The 17,835-nt window shown below is 51.5% G+C and overlaps 1 pseudogene across 1 annotated transcript; it reads right to left on the bottom strand.

Annotated features, from left to right (window-relative positions):
- Positions 1–16,675: 16,675 nt before the first annotated feature.
- On the bottom strand, positions 16,676–17,072 carry LOC308535727 (ATP synthase F(0) complex subunit C1, mitochondrial-like; annotated as a pseudogene). The gene has a single exon. The product of its transcript is annotated as an ATP synthase F(0) complex subunit C1, mitochondrial-like (transcript).
- Between the last annotated feature and the right edge of the window lie 763 nt (positions 17,073–17,835).

The following is a 17,835-nucleotide window of genomic DNA, read 5'->3' as shown; positions in this document are numbered from 1 at the left end:
ACCATGAGTCAAAACATCATCTCATCAACATCATCTCATTGCCTGATGGCTAAGGGCAATAGCTGATGTCTGCGGACCCCCAGGGCCGCCCATAGCTGCACTCTGGTCCCAGCCTCACCTAGCCCCTTCCCCTTTACAGTCCTGTCCCCTGCACCTTGCTGTAAGACAGGATTTGAATGCTTGTAAGCGCCCTGTCTTCTTGGTTGGCTGGCCTTCTCAATAAACACCTTATGTGATTTGTTATTGGACACAGCGGGGTGGGGTGGGAGTGGGGGGGGGGGAGAGGAGGTGGGGTGTTCCTGGTAACAACAGGAGAACACCAGAGAGAGCAAGCAAGAAAGAAGGGTCCTATCCTATTGGCTCCATGCCTCAGGCTCACAGAAGCAGGAAATAGAAAAGAGGCAGATGTGCTACGCATAACCTGTCATAGTGGCCTCGCCCACAATGTGGACTCAAACCAATCAGATCCTCAATAGCAGGAAGGTGGCACTAGGCGAACACTCCCCACCCCTCAACCAGCAACTCTCCCACCGGCCAAGCCTTGCCAATCATGTTCAGAGCAGAAAAGAACAAGGAAGAGATAATCCCATAAGGACTGTTTGGAACCGATTTTAAATCATTATACAGGTTATGTTGCTATCTGATTTCTCTCCATGTGGACATATATCTTTTCAAGATGGGACGCCTTAGTTCTCATCTACAAGATCGGCAATAGCCGACAGGTCAAGGCTGCTCACGGGAATGGAACAATGTCGGGTCACAGCCCCTCTGCTAGGGCCTGGACCTCCGTGGGCGCTGGGAATTGGAAGAGGACATGAGGAGCCCCAGGCATAGAGGAGAGACTTTACTGTAGACCAAGCAGTCATTGCAGATACAGGAGTCATCAGACAAAGTTGTTTTCAAAGTAGTCCCACAAAGCAGCCATGCACCGGCTGGCCAGCAACACAGTTTTATATCAACTCAGACAAAAGAGGCTTCTTGCTCTTTGGTATCAATACTTGGGTTGTAGAAAGGTATGCCTGTGCAGTGCATACAGCAGGCATGTCAAACTCAAAGGCTCACACGGGCCAAATAAACAAGGTTTAAGTATATGTGGGTCGCACAAAAAACAAAGCTTCAATTTTCATAGAAACGTGAGTTTATTTTGATAGACACATGCTGGATACAAAGGGCTGAAATAAATGAGTCACCGTTAACATAAAATTGTAGAACAGTTTAATAAAAATTAATATTTTTTCTTGAACAGTAACTTACCAGACACTGAATAACTGCACAAATAAGCGTAACACACATAAACCTATTTTTTCTTATTCTCCGAAAGCAAAATATTTTGTTGCGCACACCAAATAAGTCGGTCCAAGACTAATGACCTGGCAATCAGCTGCTAAAATATCCGCTGCTAGTATTAGTGGAGAGAAATGGTGCGCCTGCACGCGTAAGGCGCGTTAGGGAAATGAATGCAACATGATTATAGTAATCTGTCATTAGCGAGCGTTGTAGTTCGTTATTAATAATTATGTATAACAGGATATTGTAAAAATTAAGTTATGAAATTTTTATTAAAACGTTTCTTGCCGAAACCGGTTTGGCTCAGTGGATAGAGCGTTGGCCTGCCGACTGAAGGGTCCCGGGTTCGATTCCGGTCAAGGGCATGTACCTGGGTTGCGGGCACTTCCCCAGTGGGGGATGTGCGGGAGGCGGCTGATCGATGTTTCTCTCTCATCGATGTTTCTAGCTCTCTATCTCTCTCCCTTCCTCTCTGTAAAAAATCAATAAAATATATTTTTTAAAAAAAACAACGTTTCTTACATACCGTTATATTGGCTGGGCCGCAAAAATATTCGTTATGGGCTGCATGCAGCCCGTGGGCCGAGAGTTTGACATGCTTGGCATACAGTAAAACTGCTGTGTCAATGCTTTGCACAAGCGTGTGGCACATGGGCCTTGAACGTCCAGTGTACTTAGGTCAGGGTTCCCCCTACACGGAATGCTACAAACTCTCCTAGATGTCACTCAACACCATGTGTCCAGTGCCTGCAGGTGCTCAGACCACGGTGACGGAGCTTGGTGGGGCTTGAGGAGCCATAATGTAGGCTGCTTCTGTCACTCAGCTTCAACCGACAGAGGACATGTTTTCTCCCAAGCAAAATTATGTTTTGTTTTGTTTTCTTTCTAAGAAAAAAGACAAGCCATTCAGGGATGGGACAGGAAACTCACTTTATAAACTAAAGATTGCTTTTATCTCCTGAAACTTAGTTTCACAATAAGATTCTTTTCTGCTTCTAGAGATAACACTCGCTCATACTCTAACCAAACTATTTTGTTTTTAAAAGCCAGTACCTCAATTAGAGGAGAAATAAACTGTATTAAAGCACGCAGCTTTCCAGGGGATCTTTTCTTCGGCAGTGCGCCCGGGGCAAATATCTCTCATCTCCTCTCCTCTCTCGTGTTTGGGCTTGGGGCCTGATGTTATTGCGATGTCAGCTGCTTTGAGCCAAAGTCAGAGGCTGGGACCAGCATCATCTCCGTAGGAAGAGAACCAGGCGAGAGACAGTCTAGTGGCTGGTTTTCAGAAGGCCCTCCTTCTGGAAGTTTCCATCAGAGGGCTTAGGAGGAGAGGCATGAATGGGCTGCTGCGTGTCAGCAGGGAGGGCAGGGCAGCAGCTGCAGGCCACGGGACCCAGGAGCTCCACGGCTGCAGCACTCTCTGCTTCTCGTTGTGTTTGTGTCTTTCTGCTCGGCGACCTTCCACTGAGTTGGCTTTCTCCATCAGGCTGGGCTCATGGCTATCAGAAAATCATGGACTCACATGGTAGTTCACGTCCCTGACAGCCAATTGAAAAGGAAAAAAAGAGCAGAACTCCAAGAGTGTGATCAATTCTCCAGAGTCATGCGCCTCCCCTAGACCAACCTTTAAGGCCCAGAAAGTGGGATGTGCTCTTTCATATATATATATATATATATATATATATATATATATATATATACACACTAGAACCCCAGTGCATGGATTCATGCATGGGGGGGGTCCCCCTCAACCTGGACTGTGCCCTCTCCAATCCGGGGCCCCCTGGGGGATGTAGCAGTGCACAAAGTGGCAGGCAGCCTGGGAAGAGCCGGAGCTGGGCTCGGTGCTCAGCGCTCGGTGCTTTAAACCACTCGGGGCTTGCTCCCTTGCTGCTTGCTCCTTACCGCCGCTGCCGCAGAGGCAGGAGAGGCTATCGCCACCACTGCTGTGCTCACCAGCCATGAGCCCGGCTCCTGGGCTCCAGCTGTGGGAGCACACTGACCACTAGGGGGCTGAGTCACAGGATACCTTGAACTCGGTTGCTAAAACAACAAGGCCAAGATCAAGGTGCTAGCTAGCTCAGTGTCTGTGAGGGCACTCTTCCGTGTTTTCAGAGAGCCACCTCACGTGGCAGGGAGGGAGGGAGCTCCAGTCTCTCTTCTATTTTTTTATTTATTTTTTATTTTTAAATATTTTACAAACTAGAGGGAGGGAATGAGGGAGGGAGGATTCATTCACAGCAGGATGTGATCAACAGATACATGAGTAGTGGGACCAGGAACAGCAGGGGGGAAGGGCATTCCTGCCACTCGGGCCTCTCCGCCTGCTTGGGGGTGCTTCTGCCACAGGTGTCTGTCCAGGGTGGCCCGCAGGCGGAAGGGCACACGGCAGTGGGGGCCCCAGACCGTGTATGCGGCGGCTAAGCTTGCTCCTCTGGACACAGGCAAAGGAGCAGAGGTCGCAGGTACAGGGCCGCTCCCGGGTGTGTGAGCGCCGGTGCACAGTCAGGCTGCTGCTGTGGGCACAGGCGAAAGGACACTGGTCACAGGCGTAGGGCCGCTGGCCCGTGTGCGAGCGCATGTGCACCTTGAGGCTGCTAAAGGTGCTGAGGCCCTTCCTGCACACAGGGCAGGTGGGGCTCCTGTGCGCCCGGGAGCCCTTGGCCTCCACTTCCTGCCCGGCCACCGCTGACCTGGCTGCAGCCACCTCTGCCGGCCCAGCAGCGGAGTCTCTGGGGCCTCGGATCCCGTCCGGTAGATGGACAGTCCATGGTCCCACTGGGCATGGCGCAGCACTTTCCAGGCCTCGGTGAATGGTCGGCCACAGCGGAGGCAAGTCAAAGCCTTCAGGTTCTCAAGTTCTGAGTCCGGGCCAGGGCTGGGGCCGCCAGAGGGCGGAGAGCCCTGCTGCTTGTGGTCCATGGAAGCCTTGATGGCCTCCAGCGGGAAGGTCTGCAGGCAGAGGCCGCAGGTCAAGGTATCGGGGTGTTTGTCAGTCCAGGGCTGGCGATCATGAGGATTAGGGACCAGAGAAGTCCACGGCGCAGACTGGTTCTGCAAGTCGAGGACGAGGATGGTACGGGCCGTGGGCACCAGGGTAGGGCAGGAGCGGGGTGCGCCCTCGAGGCTGCCCGGTGCGGGCACCACCTTTGGGGAACGCTGCCGCAGCCCCGCGGCCTGTAGGGGCCACGGATGTGGCTCAGGCTTCACGTCGATGACCAGGTCCCCCATCTCCATCTCGTAGTTGGTGTGGGCGGCAGACTCGGGGTCGACTCGGCGGGGCATGCAGCCGGCCTCTCGGTGGGACCTGGGTCGCGGTGCGGACAATCCTGAGAGCTGGCGGGCGGAAGGTGCGCGAGGCGTGTGCGCTTGGGCTGCGATGCTCACGTGACTGACGGAGGCACCTGGCCTCGAACTTTTATACGTGCTGGCCTGGCCGTGGCTCCGCCCACGGGGCGGGGCCTGATGGGAGCAGAAGGGGCGCCTGCAGGCACCTGGCTGGAGGCCAAACTCAGTCTGAGCCTTGCCCGCGGGGATTGGCTGAAGGACTACCCCTAAGGGCACCTAGCTCAAGCGGCCAGCATAGGAACAGCGACTTCAGATCCCTTTTGGGGGGCTGCTGAAACTGAGGCACAGCACCCCCACAAACACCCAGGAGGGAGAAAATGGTAGGGGCTACATTTCTCACTGTGTCCCTAACAGTATCTTGGACTCTTTCAGTAAATACATCATAAAAATTCCCTGGGCAAACCTCTATTGCGTGCCTGTGGTGCACCAGGTACTGTTCTAAGCACTGGGGACACTGCAGCGAACCCAACAGACCATAATCCCTGGCCCCCAAGTTGACTGGTTCAGGGAGACTACGCTCAACAAGATAACTATGCAAAAGAGAGTGCCTTCCTGGGTGACCTGTGTCACCTGGAGCCAAACAAGGCTAGGAAGGGTTATAAAGGGGCAGGGTGAGTGGGGGGGGGGGGTGGGGCTCAAATTTCTCCCCACCCCACGGAAAGGTATGGTGGCGCTGAGACCTGAGGGATGTGAGGGAGTCAGCCAGTCTCTATTCAGGAATAACTAGGAGACACAAGATGGCGAGGAATAGGCAGATGCGTCCCAGGGCTTGTCCCAGAGCAAAAGGAGTGAGCAGCTGAAACTAATAAGACCCACCCCCAAATTGGCGAAGGAGACTCAGCTGGTGAGACAGTTTGCAGCCGGGAAGGGCAGCGTTCCCCTGGAAAGGTGAAAACCAGGGATCTGGGCAGGAAAGTTTGCCAGACCTCTGAGCCCAGAGGGTCCGAGGGAGACCACGCGGCACCCAGCCGCGTCCCTTGGGACAGGCACAGCCCCTGACTGTGAAAAGGCGATTCGAGGGATTGTTGGCGCCAGGGGATTTGAGATCTGGTTTCTGTAATTACGGAGGATTGAGCCTAGAGCGGGCAACCTGAAGCGCTGACCGGACCATGCAGTGCAGGTGAGAGAGGAGCTCCCAGAGACTCAGCCTTCCCCCTTTCTGTGGCCGGCGTTTGTGTGTTTGTTTTCACTGAACGCTGTTCATAGGACATTTCGGATACAGACACTCACCCGTGCTGAGGAGCGGGAGAAGGTGCGGACGGGTGGAATCTGGGGAGAGGCTGGGGGGAGAAGAGGGGCCAGGAGAAGTGGCAGCAAATTGAGTGCTGAGTCACGCCTGAGCCCAGGACCTGGGCAGCCATTTTCTCCCTCTCTTCTATTTGTTAAAAAATATTTTTATTGATTCCAGAGAGAGGAAGGGAGAGGGAGATAAAAACATCTCGGCGTGTGCCCTGATCAGGAATAGAATCAGTGACCAGGAAAGGTCAAGCTGGTGCATGGGATGAGGCTCAACCACTGAGCCACACCAGGTCACGGAGTGCTTGGAAGACGAGAGAGATGAGACTGAAGATTGTCTTGTATCAATATAGTAGCAAAAGTAGTGATTCTTGCCGAAACCGGTTTGGCTCAGTGGATAGAGCGTCGGCCTGCGGACCGAGAGGTCCCAGGTTCGATTCCGGTCAAGGGCATGTGCCTGGGTTGCGGGCACATCCCCAGTGGGAGATGTGCAGGAGGCAGCTGATCGATGATTCTCTCTCATCGATGTTTCTAACTCTCTATCTCTTTCCCTTCCTCTCTGTAAAAAATCAATAAAATATATATTTAAAAAAAAAAGTAGTGATTCTTAAAAAATATATATATATGTATGGAACTGGAAAGCATTATACTAAGTGAAATAAGCCAGTCAGAGAAAGATAAATATCACATGATCTCACTCATTTATGGAATATAATGAACAACATACTCTGATGAACAAAAACAGACCCAGAGACAGACAAGCATTGATCAGACCGTCAAACCTCAGAGGGAAGGTAGGGGAGGGTGGGGGTAAGGGGAAGAGATCAACCAAAGGACTTGTATGCATGCATATAGGCCTAACCAATGGACAACAGGGGGGTGAGGGCATGAGTGGGGGAGTGTCAGGGGGTAATGGGGGGATAAGGACACATATGTAATACCTTAATCAATAAAGAAATTAAAAATATATATCTATTTGTATTGATTTCAGAGACAAAAGGAGAGGGAGAGAGAGATAGAAACATCAGTGATGAGAGAGAATCATTGATCAGCTGCCTCCTGCACGCCCCACACTGGGGATGGAGCCTGAAACCTGGGCATGTGCTCTTGACCCAAATAGAACCTGGGACCCTTCAGTCTGCAGGCCGACAAAAAGCAGTGATTCTTCCCAGCGGGGAAGCTATTGCACAAAGTACACACAGCATCGGACTGCAATCTCTCTTCCTCCACCAGGTGGGGTGGATGCACTGGCCGCTGCCTCTGTGCGTTCTCGGTGGGAGCGGACCCGGTGCCTCCGGACTGTGGATGACCTACCCCAGCTGGCTCCCTGGCCCCACTTGGCCCGGAGGCTGCAGAGGGCAGAGCCCCAAGAGGTCAGAGGAGGTCACCGCCTTGATGGAAGGTAGGACCTGAAAAGGAAGTTCTGACAGGGATCTGCATCCCACTGCAGGAGTCACGAGCCCCAGGACGGGAGCCCCTTTAGTAGAGCTAGAAGGAGGACACGGTGGGTCTTGGGGAGCAGCAAGGAGGAAGGGGAGACCTCTACTCCAGAGGGAAAGGGGTGGAGAGTAATGAGGCAGGAAGAGGGGAAGGTCCCAGGCCCTGTTCCCAGGTAGAGTCCAGGAGGTGACAGGCTTGGGGTGGAGTGGCTGCCAGGTATACCAGGGTGCGGTGGGGTGGGGTGGGGGGTGGATCCCGGACACAGAGCTCACACCCCTCCCCCACAATCCCCAGCAGCAAGGAAAGGTCAAGCTGAGTGAAAGGCCTACATATTGTGTGACTGCCAAAGAGCGTCCTTAGGGGAGGGTCCACGCCCTTCTTCTGGGGTGAAGCCCTTGTTTGCCTGAGACTCTCCCGGTTTTATTTTAGTATTATTATTTTTTAATGTATCTTTATTGATACAGAAAGGAAATGAGAGGGAGAGGGAGAGACAGAAACATCCATGATGAGAGAGAATCTTTGATCGGCTGCCTCCTGCACGCCCCCTACTGGGGACCGAACCTGAAACCCTGGCATGTGCCTTTGACCGGAATCGAACCCGTGACCCTTCAGTCCACAGGCCGACGCTCTATCCACTGAGCCAAACCAGCCAGGGCTATTTTATTTTTCAATTACAATTGTCATTCGATGTTATGTTAGTTTCCAGTGTGCCGCTCAGTGGTTAGACATTTATTAAGTTGCGAAGCGATGCAGTTTGAAAGCCCCTGCTTCTTAAAGGAACGGTGACAGCCCGACCCGCTGTCCTCCTCTGATCCTCCCCTTCCCTGCTGTTTGGCCACTTCTCACCCCCTTACCTACGGACTGCACAGAATCCAGCCAGACACAGGCAAATAAACATAGAGGCCAAAAAGAAAAGGATTAAATCTTTTTTTTTTTTAATATATTTTATTGATTTTTTACAGAGAGGAAGGGAGAGAGATAGAGAGTTAGAAACATCGATGAGAGAGAAACATCGATCAGCTGCCTCCTGCACATCAGCCCAGGTGCATGCCCTTGACCGGAATCGAACCTGGGACCTTTCAGTCCGCAAGCCGACGCTCTATCCACTGAGCCAAACCGGTTTCAGCATGGATTAAATCTTAAGAAAAGTTGCAGCTCTGGCTGGTTTGGCGCGGTGAATAGAGCACCAGCTTATGGATTAAAGGTCCTAGGTTCAGTTCTGGTCAAGGGCACATGCCCGGGTTGCAGGCCTGATCCCCAGTGTGGGGCGTGCTGGCGGTAGACAATCAATGATTCTCTCTCATCATTGATGTTATTCTCTCTCTTTCCTTCTTCCTTCCTCTCTGAAATAAAAAAAGTATATATGTTTTAAAAAGTTGCGCTGAAACCGGTTTGGCTCAGTGGATAGAGCGTCGGCCTGCGGACTGAAGGGTCCCGGGTTCGATTCCGGTCAGGGGCATGTACCTTGGTTGCGGACACATCCCCAGTGGGAGGTGTGCGGGAGGCAGCTGATCAATATTTCTCTCTCATCGATGTTTCTAACTATCTCTCTCCCTTCCTCCCTGTAAAAAATTAATAAAATATATTTATAAAATATATTTTATAAAATATAATAAATAAAATTAATAAAATATATTTTTTAAAAAGTTGCATAAGCCTAAGCCCTCAGGAGAGAGCTAGCACCAGCCGGTGTCGCTGGCAGCAATCCTGGGGGACTGGCTGCCACAGGTTCCACTCCAGGAAACCTACTCCCGGGGGTGTTGCATCAGGCCCCACGTGGCCTTGCTTCTAACAAAGCATCGCTGTTCCTGGAAATACTGGCCTCAGCCACACCTGTGCAACCCAGGAACTGTCTGGGTTTGTGAGTTAGACTAAGGGTGGGGCTGAGGGTACAAGGCAGGTTTATGTACAGCAGGCATGTCAAACTCAAAGGCTAACACAGGCCAAATAAACAAGGTTTGAGTGTATGTGGGCCAAAAAAAAACAAAGACTTCAATTTTCATAGAAACGTAGCTTTATTTCAATAGAGACATGCTGAATACAAAGGGCTGAAATAAATGAGTCACCGTTAATATAAAATCATAGAACATTTTGATAAAAATTAATATTTTTTCTTGAACATTAACGTACCAGACACTGAACAACTGCACAAATTAATAAGCGTAATGCAAGTAAACTCTTTTTTCTTGGTCTCCAAAAGCAAAATATTTCCTGTTGCGCACACCAAACAAGTCAGTCCAAGACTAATGATGTGGCCATCAGCTGCTAAAATATTTGCTGCTAGTATTAGTGGAGAGAAATGGTGCGCCTGCACGCGTAAGGCGCGTTAGGGAAATGAATGCAACACGATTATAGTAATCAGTCATTAGTGAACATTGTAGTTCGTTATTAATAATTATGTTTAACAGGATATTGTAAAAATTAAGTTACAAAATTTTTATTAAAACGTTTCTTACAGCCTTAGCTGGTTTGGCTCAGTTGGCCTGCAGACTGAAGGGTCCCAGGTTTGATTCCGGGCAAGGGCACATGCCTGGGTTGCTGGCTCGATCCCCAGTCGGGGGTGTGTAGGAGGCAACCGATCAATGATTCTCTGTCATCACGGATGTTTCTATCTGTCTCTTCCTTTCCTTTCCTCTCTGAAATCAATAAAAATATTTTTTTAAAAATAAAAAAAACATTTCTTACATACTGTTACATTGGCAGGGTCACAAAAATATTCGTTGTGGGCTGCATGCGGCCCGCGGGCTGCGAGTCTGACATGCTTGCTGTACAGACACAGATTGAGTGAACCCGGAAGCCACAGTTTCCCTCTGGCCCACTGTTGGGTGGTTTGGAGGCCTGTATAGGAATACCAGGGCCAAGGCACCCAGGACAAATGGCATGGAATAGGGGTTTTTGTTTGTTTTTTTCTAATATATATTTTATTGATTCCAGAGAGGAGAGGAGAGAGAGAAAGAGATAGAGAGATAGAAACCTCAATGATGAGAGAGAATCATTGATCAGCTGCCTCCTGCACGCCCCCTACTGGGGATTGAGCCCCCAACCCAGGCATGTGCCCTTGACCCGGACCCGTGAGTCCACAGGTCGATCGATACTCTATCCACTGAGCCAAACCAGCTAGGGCCCAAGTTCCTTTTTGGCTTAAGGTAGCCAGAGATGATTCTCTGACTGACACCCGGAACCCCTGGCTGATACACAGAGTAGGCCTGGGCTGTTGGCCTTGTTTAGGGAAGAGGGGACGGTGGGCTCTTGGGCTGTCACCCTGAGCCCCACGGGTCTGGCCTGGCCTTCCAGGACCCGAGAGCAAGCCCCGGGAGAGGAGAGAGAGCCTGGTGTCAGCAGGCCTAAGGAGTCCTGATGAGTTAAAAATAAAAACAGAGGAGCTGAAACCGGTTTGGCTCAGTGGATAGAGCATTGGCCTGCGGACTGAAAGGTCCCGGGTTCGATTCCGGTCAAAGGCATGTACCTGGGTTGCGGGCACATCCCCAGTGGGAGATGTGCAGGAGGCAGCTGATCGATGTTTCTCTCTCATCGATGTTTCTGACTCTCTATCTCTCGCCCTTCCTCTCTGTGAAAAATCAATAAAATATATTTAAAAAATTATTTAAAAAAATAATAATAAAATAAAAACAGAGGAAGAGAAAGGCTTGCTGTAAAGACGTGACTAGCTCTGTCTGTGTCTCCAATGAGCTCTGTGGCCGGCCGACTCTCCGTGGAGGAACTGAACCCTTTTTCTTCTTTCTCTCCTGACTAGGCTTTCCTGCTGACTTTTGGGATTGGACTCTTTCCAGCAGGAATTCCCAGGCTCTGTTCCTCGGATGGCCAGCAACCAGGAGAACCTCTGCAGTTCCCACCGGGGCCTGGGACAACACTGAATTTATACGAGACTGTTCTCCTCCCCAAGGTAGGCCAGCCCAGCCCAGCCAGTGCGGCTCAGTGGCTGAGCATCCACTTATGAACCAGGAGGTCACAGTTGGATTCCCGGTCAGGGCACATGCCCGTGTTGTGGGCTCGGTCCCCAGTGTGGGGTGTGCATGAGAAAGACAATCAATGACTCTCTCTCATCATTGATTTCCTCTCTCTCTCTTCCTCTCCCGTCTTCTCTGAAATCAATGAAAATATTATTTTTAAAAAGGTAGGCCAGGAAGCCCAGACGTACTGAGCTCTGCTGCCTTCATGTGGGCACTGGCGGCCTCTCACATTCCAGAAGGACGGGGAGCCTTTTGAACTCATCCTTTCTGATCCTCTGGCTCAGCTGTAGCCGGGCGCACAGGAGCTGGGTGCCCACAGGCGCTGGCATAGCCCCAGACCGCGCATGCTAATTATGTGCTAGGGAAGCGCCCTGCCCCCACCCACACTTCGGTATTCTGCTGGGCCCAAGGGCACACATGCAGAGGGGCAGGCTGCAGTGTGGGAAGTGGTCTAGGGCAGTGACTCGCCCAAGGTCACAGGGCAAGCTGGCCAAGGGGTGCATGAGGGTACAGTCTGGAGTCTTCACAGGTCTCTCCCTGCACAGCAGAGGCCTGGCTCTGCTCCCACAAGCAGGAAGCCCTTGGAGCAGCGGTTCTCAGCCTGTGGGTCGCGACCCCTTTGGGGGGGTCGAACGACCCTTTCACAGGGGTCCCCTAAGACCACCGGAAAACATATATAATTACATATTGTTTTTGTGATGAATCACTATGCGTTCATTATGTTCAATTTGTAACAATGAAATTGGGGGTCACCACAACATGAGGAACTGTATGAAAGGGTCGTGGCACTAGGAAGGTTGAGAATCACTGCCTTGGGGCCTCCAGCGCCTGGAGCAACCAGTCAGTCCTTCGGTTAAAACGCGAGGAAGATATATGCACCCTATGTTCATAGCAGCACAATTCACCATACCTAAGATCTGGAAACAGCCTAAGTGCCCATCAGCAGATGAATGGATTAGAAAACCGTGGTACATCTACACGATGGAATATTATGCTGCTGTAAAAACGAAGGAACTCTTACCATTTGCAACAGCATGGATGGAACTGGAGACCATTATGCTAAGTGAAATAAGCCAGTCAATGAAGGAAACATACCACATGATCTCACTCATTCCTGGATAATAAAGACCATTATAAACTTATGAACAAAAATAGACACAGAAACAGAGCTTCCTCGAACAGACTGTCAAACTACAGCGGGAAGGCCGGGGAGGGTTGCTGGGGGGGGTGTGTGTGTGTGTGTGAGGGGGGGGTTGGTAGGAGATCAACCGAAGGACTTGTATGCATGCATATAAGCATAACCAATGGACATAAGACACTGGGGGGTAGGGGAGACCAGGAGATTGTCAAGGGCGGGGGGGGGGGGGGAAGGACACATATGTAATACCCTTTGTAATACTTTAAGCAATAAAAAAATAAAAATAAAAATAAACGCAAGGAAGAGGGAGTGGGTGGGGGGAGTGGCCTGCCACTAACGCAGCTTCTTAGCAGAGCAGCCTCCCGGTGGCAGGTGCATGGGAGGGGGGCAGCTTCGTAAAACTCAAAGGAACAAGATGGAGTCTCCCGGTGGCCATCGGGGTTTCGGGGGCTCGAGGTCACCGCCCTCCGCGCCGCCGATGTCCTGGGGCGAGTCCCTGCCTTGCTCCCCCGGGCGCCCGCGGCCGCCCCTGCCCCTCGGGCCGCGCATGCGCAGTGCGGCGCGCGGGAGGCGGCGGCGGCGCCCCAGGTGCTGCGCCCAGACGCCGGCCCGGAGGCTGCCGCTCGGCGCGGGGCGTGGCGCCGCCTCCAAACCCGCGGAGCCCGAGCCGGAGCCCGCCGGTCCCGGGGGCGCGCCGTGTCTGCGGTTCTCGACGGCGTGGCCCGGGCCGCCTGGGTCCGCGCTCCCTGCCTCTCAGCGGGCGACCGCCCGACGGGCTCCCCTCAGCCCCGGCCTCAGGGCGGGCGCGGCGAGGCCGCCGGGGCGCTTCTTTCGGGGGTCGGAGCCGCGAGGTGTCGGGCGCCGCGGGCTCCCGGCGGGGAGAGCGCGAATCTCCTCCCCGGCGTTTCCCGGAAGCGCGGCCGGCGAGTGGGCGATGTGAGGGCGGCCGGGCGCCTGGGGAGGGCATGTTCGGCGGGGCGTCCGCGGCGCCCCCGCCCCAGCGCCCCCTCCGCGCCGCCTCCGCCTCGTGATAAAAGCGGCGGCCGCGCTTCCTGACGTGAGACCCGCGCTCCGGCCGTCCGCCCGCCCGACTGTCCGCCCGCGCGGCGATGACACGGCGCTGGCGGTGGCCGCGAGGCGCCGGGCGGGCCGTTGGCTGACCGTTTGCTGACCGGAGAGCGGCCGCCGCCAGCATGGGCTGCGCTTCGAGCATGTGCAGTTCCGGGACCCAGACCGTGTACCCGGGCGCCCGGGACGCCGAGGACGGGAAGGACCCCCCGGCGCTGCTGCCCCCGCCCGGCGGGGCCGCCCCCGGGCCACGGTGCCCAGGCCGGGCTCCGGGTGACGGACGGACGCCCGCAGCCCGTCCCTCCGGGCAGCGACCGGGCTCCGGGCCCTGATATAGGGTGTTGTGGGGTGAGTTTCGGGGAGGCACCAGCCATCCGGAGCCCGGGGTCCTCTGTGAATTGTCGAAGGCGTTGGAGGCCGTTCCCTCCCCCCAGCGGGACGGGGATCCCCGAAACCGGGTCGGGGTGGACTTGGTTCCCGGTGGAGGGAAGGGGAGGGGAGGGGTAGGGAAGGGGGCGCCGCGGGCCCGCGCGCTGCGTGGGGACCACCCCCCGCGGCGGGTGCATTTGAGGTTCCCGTCTCTCCGCAGACATGTGTGTGCAGTGCGCGGATTTACAGAACCCGACCGGGAACGCCGGCTTTGAAACAGTCATGAGAACAAAGCTAATTTTTTATATTAAGCAGTCGACTGGCGGAACACATTTGTGACTTTCTTGTCCTTTTTTTTTTTTTTTTTTTTTTAAATAATTGAACATCTTCTCCAAAGTGTATTGCCTCGGCTATGTTTTCTCAAAGTTTCTGGGCCTTAATCTTTGCTAATTTTTTTTTTTTTTTAAGAATGATCATCTTTTCTTTTTTTAAAAGGGGAAATCAAATAAAGTTCCGTAGGGCACACAGCAGCAGTTTCCCAGGGCTCTGACTTGAACTGTGACAGCTGGAACGCATGCGTTGTTGATGTTTTACTAAAGGAGGGAAGGCAGATTGGTGCGAATGGTCACAGGTGGTTGAAGAGCAGCATCCCTCTCCCCGCAGCTGCTCAGAGTCCAGTCGTTTGCAAACTTAACCTGCTTTTCTGTGCAAACTTAACCTGCTTTTCTGTGCAAATTTAACATGCTTTTCTGTGCAAACTTAACCTGCTTTTCTGTGCAAACAATCTGCTTTTCTGTGCAAACTTAACCTGCTTTTCTGTGCAAACTTAACCTGCTTTTCTTTTCAACTGAGGACTGCGATTCCTCCCGAGCTTGAGGGCTGTAGCTGGGTTCACTTTCTGTCTTAAGTTTGCATCAGTAGTCATGAGATATATATATAAAATTTTATATATATATATAAATATATATATATAAAATTTTTTTTTGTATAACAGGTGGAGGTGATTTTCCCCACCCCTCCCCGTATATCACGTGAGAACTCACCTTGTTCTCATTATCCGAAGGTGTGCGCTCTCTGGGTAGATTCTTCAAAGACGCACACACCAGCAGTGGTTTTAGACCAGCCGTGGGCAAACTACGGCCCGCGGGCCGGATCCTGACGGTTTGAAATGAATAAAACTAAAAAAAAAAAAAAAAAGACCTTACCCTTTTATGTCATGATGTTTACTTTGAATTTATATTAGTTCACACAAACACTCCATCCATACTTTTGTTCCGGCCCTCCGGTCCAGTTTAAGAACCCATTGTGGCCCTCGAGTCAAAAAGGTTGCCCACCCCTGGTTTAGACTGTTGACCCAAGCTGCTCCGCATATCCGCGTAATGCTTATCCATTAAGCCTACCTAACTGGCTTTTTTTTTTTTTTTTTTTTTTAAAGCATTACAGCAAGTGACGTTGAATCTGGAAACTTTTAACAGCTTTCAAGTTTTTTTGGCCCGAGTCTAATCTCGGTTTGTCTTGCATTAACTGATATTAAGCTTTTAGGCCATGACAGTAGCCTTTTTAGCGAGAGGCCTTTCTGTCTTCGTGGCCTTTTTGTGGCGGTGCGGCTGTCTGAAATGCCCCTGGTGTCTTATAAGCCTCTCCAGCGCAGCAACTTACTCTAAGCCTGTTATCCACCGTGCCCGATGTTCCCTGAGTTTCCAAGAGTCTTAAATTTTCTGTCCTGCTGTCAGACCATCGTCTTGATTTGGGTCCCACAAAAGTACATTTACCATGACAGTGCTTAATCCAGTGGCATGCGTATAGTAGGTGTTAAAGAAATGTTGACCGAGTTTGTATGTGGTTTTTTTTTATTGGTAACTGAATGTTGAAACATTTTCAATCACTGGAATTTGATTCCATAAAACCTCCAACATAGGCTTTAAGACTATATTATATTGCCCAAGCCAGTTTGGCTCAGTGGATAGAGCGTTGGCCTGTGGACTGAAGGGTCCCAAGTTCGATTCCAGCCAAAGGCACATGCCCAGGTTGCGGGCTCCATCCCCAGTAGGGGACATGCAGGAGGCAGCCGATCAATGATTCTTTCTCATCACTGATGTTTCTGTCTCTCTCTCCCTCTTCCTTCCTCTCTGAAATTAATTAAAAAGTATAGAAAAAAAGAGAAAAACATATTATGTCCAGAGGAGGGGTCAAATTGTAAGTAACAATATCACAACCACAGACATACTATAGTCTCATGCTTGTGACTCACGAACTGTACATGTTGATACCACATCTCAGTTACAGGTCTTTATAATTAGACATTTCTGGTAATAGGGCAGAGGTAAATATTGGCCTTTTTTTGTTCAATATTGTTTCTTTAAGGGAATATATTAAATACACTCTGGAAATATAAAAATGCATGCTTAGGATAAACTGCCAGCAATTTAGCAAAATCGCATTATTTTACAATTAATTTGAATCCTTTTTATTAACATATCAAGATCCAATTTCTGTTCATTAAAATTTTTCTTCTTAAAAAATACAGTAAGTCAGCATATTGTTGAGTGATTTTCAGTAAGAAACTCATTGGGGGAAGTTTTTATATTCCTAAAGCATAGAGTAAACACCAGTTCATCAGCACATGCTTGGGAGAGTGGTAATTAATTGCATTTCAGATTAATTATTAAGCAGTGTATTCCCTACACTGTAGTGATCCCACATGTGTTCCCTGAAGCAAGTTGTGTACTCTTTAGAGAAATCTGGTGTTTAATGGGCACATTCCAGCACAGGGCCTGGAATCAAAGCAGCAGGGACGGGTAGGTGACCCCACGGAGCCTCACATGGCGAAGAGGATGAGGAAGGCGACCATCAAACAGAAGAGACCCAGGGCAAGGCCCAGAACAGCATAGGAGAAGAGCTGCTGCTTGAGAGACGGGTTCCTGGCATAGCCGATGATCAAACTGCCAAACACTGTTCCAATTCCGGCCCCTGAACCAGCCACACCCACTGTGGCAGCCCCAGCACCAATACACTTGGCCGCTGTGTCAATGTCCCGGGAGACAACACTGGCTTGGAACTCCCGTCTGGCCACCTGGAGTGGGGAGCTGCTGGAGGAAGGCTGTTCCGATGGGTCTCTGGCCTGCTCAGGAAGGAGGCAGACACGGGCCTGATCAGACCCCGGGTGCAGCAGCGGATGACAGCGGAGGGATGAGCAGTGCCCAGGTGGTCTGCATCTTTCCCGTCTCCCAGCGTTAGCTCTAGGTTTCAGAGCTCAGCTCCCCCACCCACAAGTTGTGTACCCTTAATAAGTATTAAATAAAAAAATGGTTCATGGTCAAATAAATTTGGGAAATGCTGGCTCAGACTAAGTTCTGCAGAATTCTTTCGTGCAGGATTGGTCATAAAACTGAATTTTCAAAAACATACTGTGGCTCCCCAAATCATTCCCCAAACTTGCAACATTCCCCAAACTTGTTTTGATTACGGAGCCCTTCTATCGAGGTGTATCTTAGAGGCAGGCCGCACATTAGAACGGGAGTATTCAAAGTACAAGAAATAGACTTAACAGTAAAGCTCAATAAACACAATATGCTCCTTAATGATTCCAAAGGTACTTTAGGATCTTGTAATATGCTAGGCTGGGTCATCTTTATGAACTTTATTTAAATACTAGAGGCCCGGTGCACAAAAATTTGTGCACTCGGTGGGGAGGGAGGGTCCCTCAGCCCGGCCTGTGCCCTCTCGCAGTCTGGGACCCCTCGGGAGATAACGACCTGCTGGCTTAGGCCTGCTCCCGGGTGGCAGAGGGCAGGCCCAATCCCTAGGTGCAGCCCCTGGTCGGGCTCAGAGCAAGGCTGATTGGGGAGTTGGGGTGCTGCCCCCTGTCATGCACAGAGCAGGGCGGATGGGGAGGTTGCGATGCCACCCTCAGTGACGCTCAGGGTAGGGCTGATTGGGGGGTTGGGGCACCGCCCCCTGTCACACTCAAGGCAGGGT

Source organism: Myotis nattereri (genome assembly GCF_964212035.1).
Source record: "Myotis nattereri genome assembly, chromosome: 21".
Classification (NCBI taxonomy): domain Eukaryota; kingdom Metazoa; phylum Chordata; class Mammalia; order Chiroptera; family Vespertilionidae; genus Myotis; species Myotis nattereri.
Note: the sequence above shows the minus strand (reverse complement) of the source record. Positions and strands in the feature narration are given on the sequence as shown.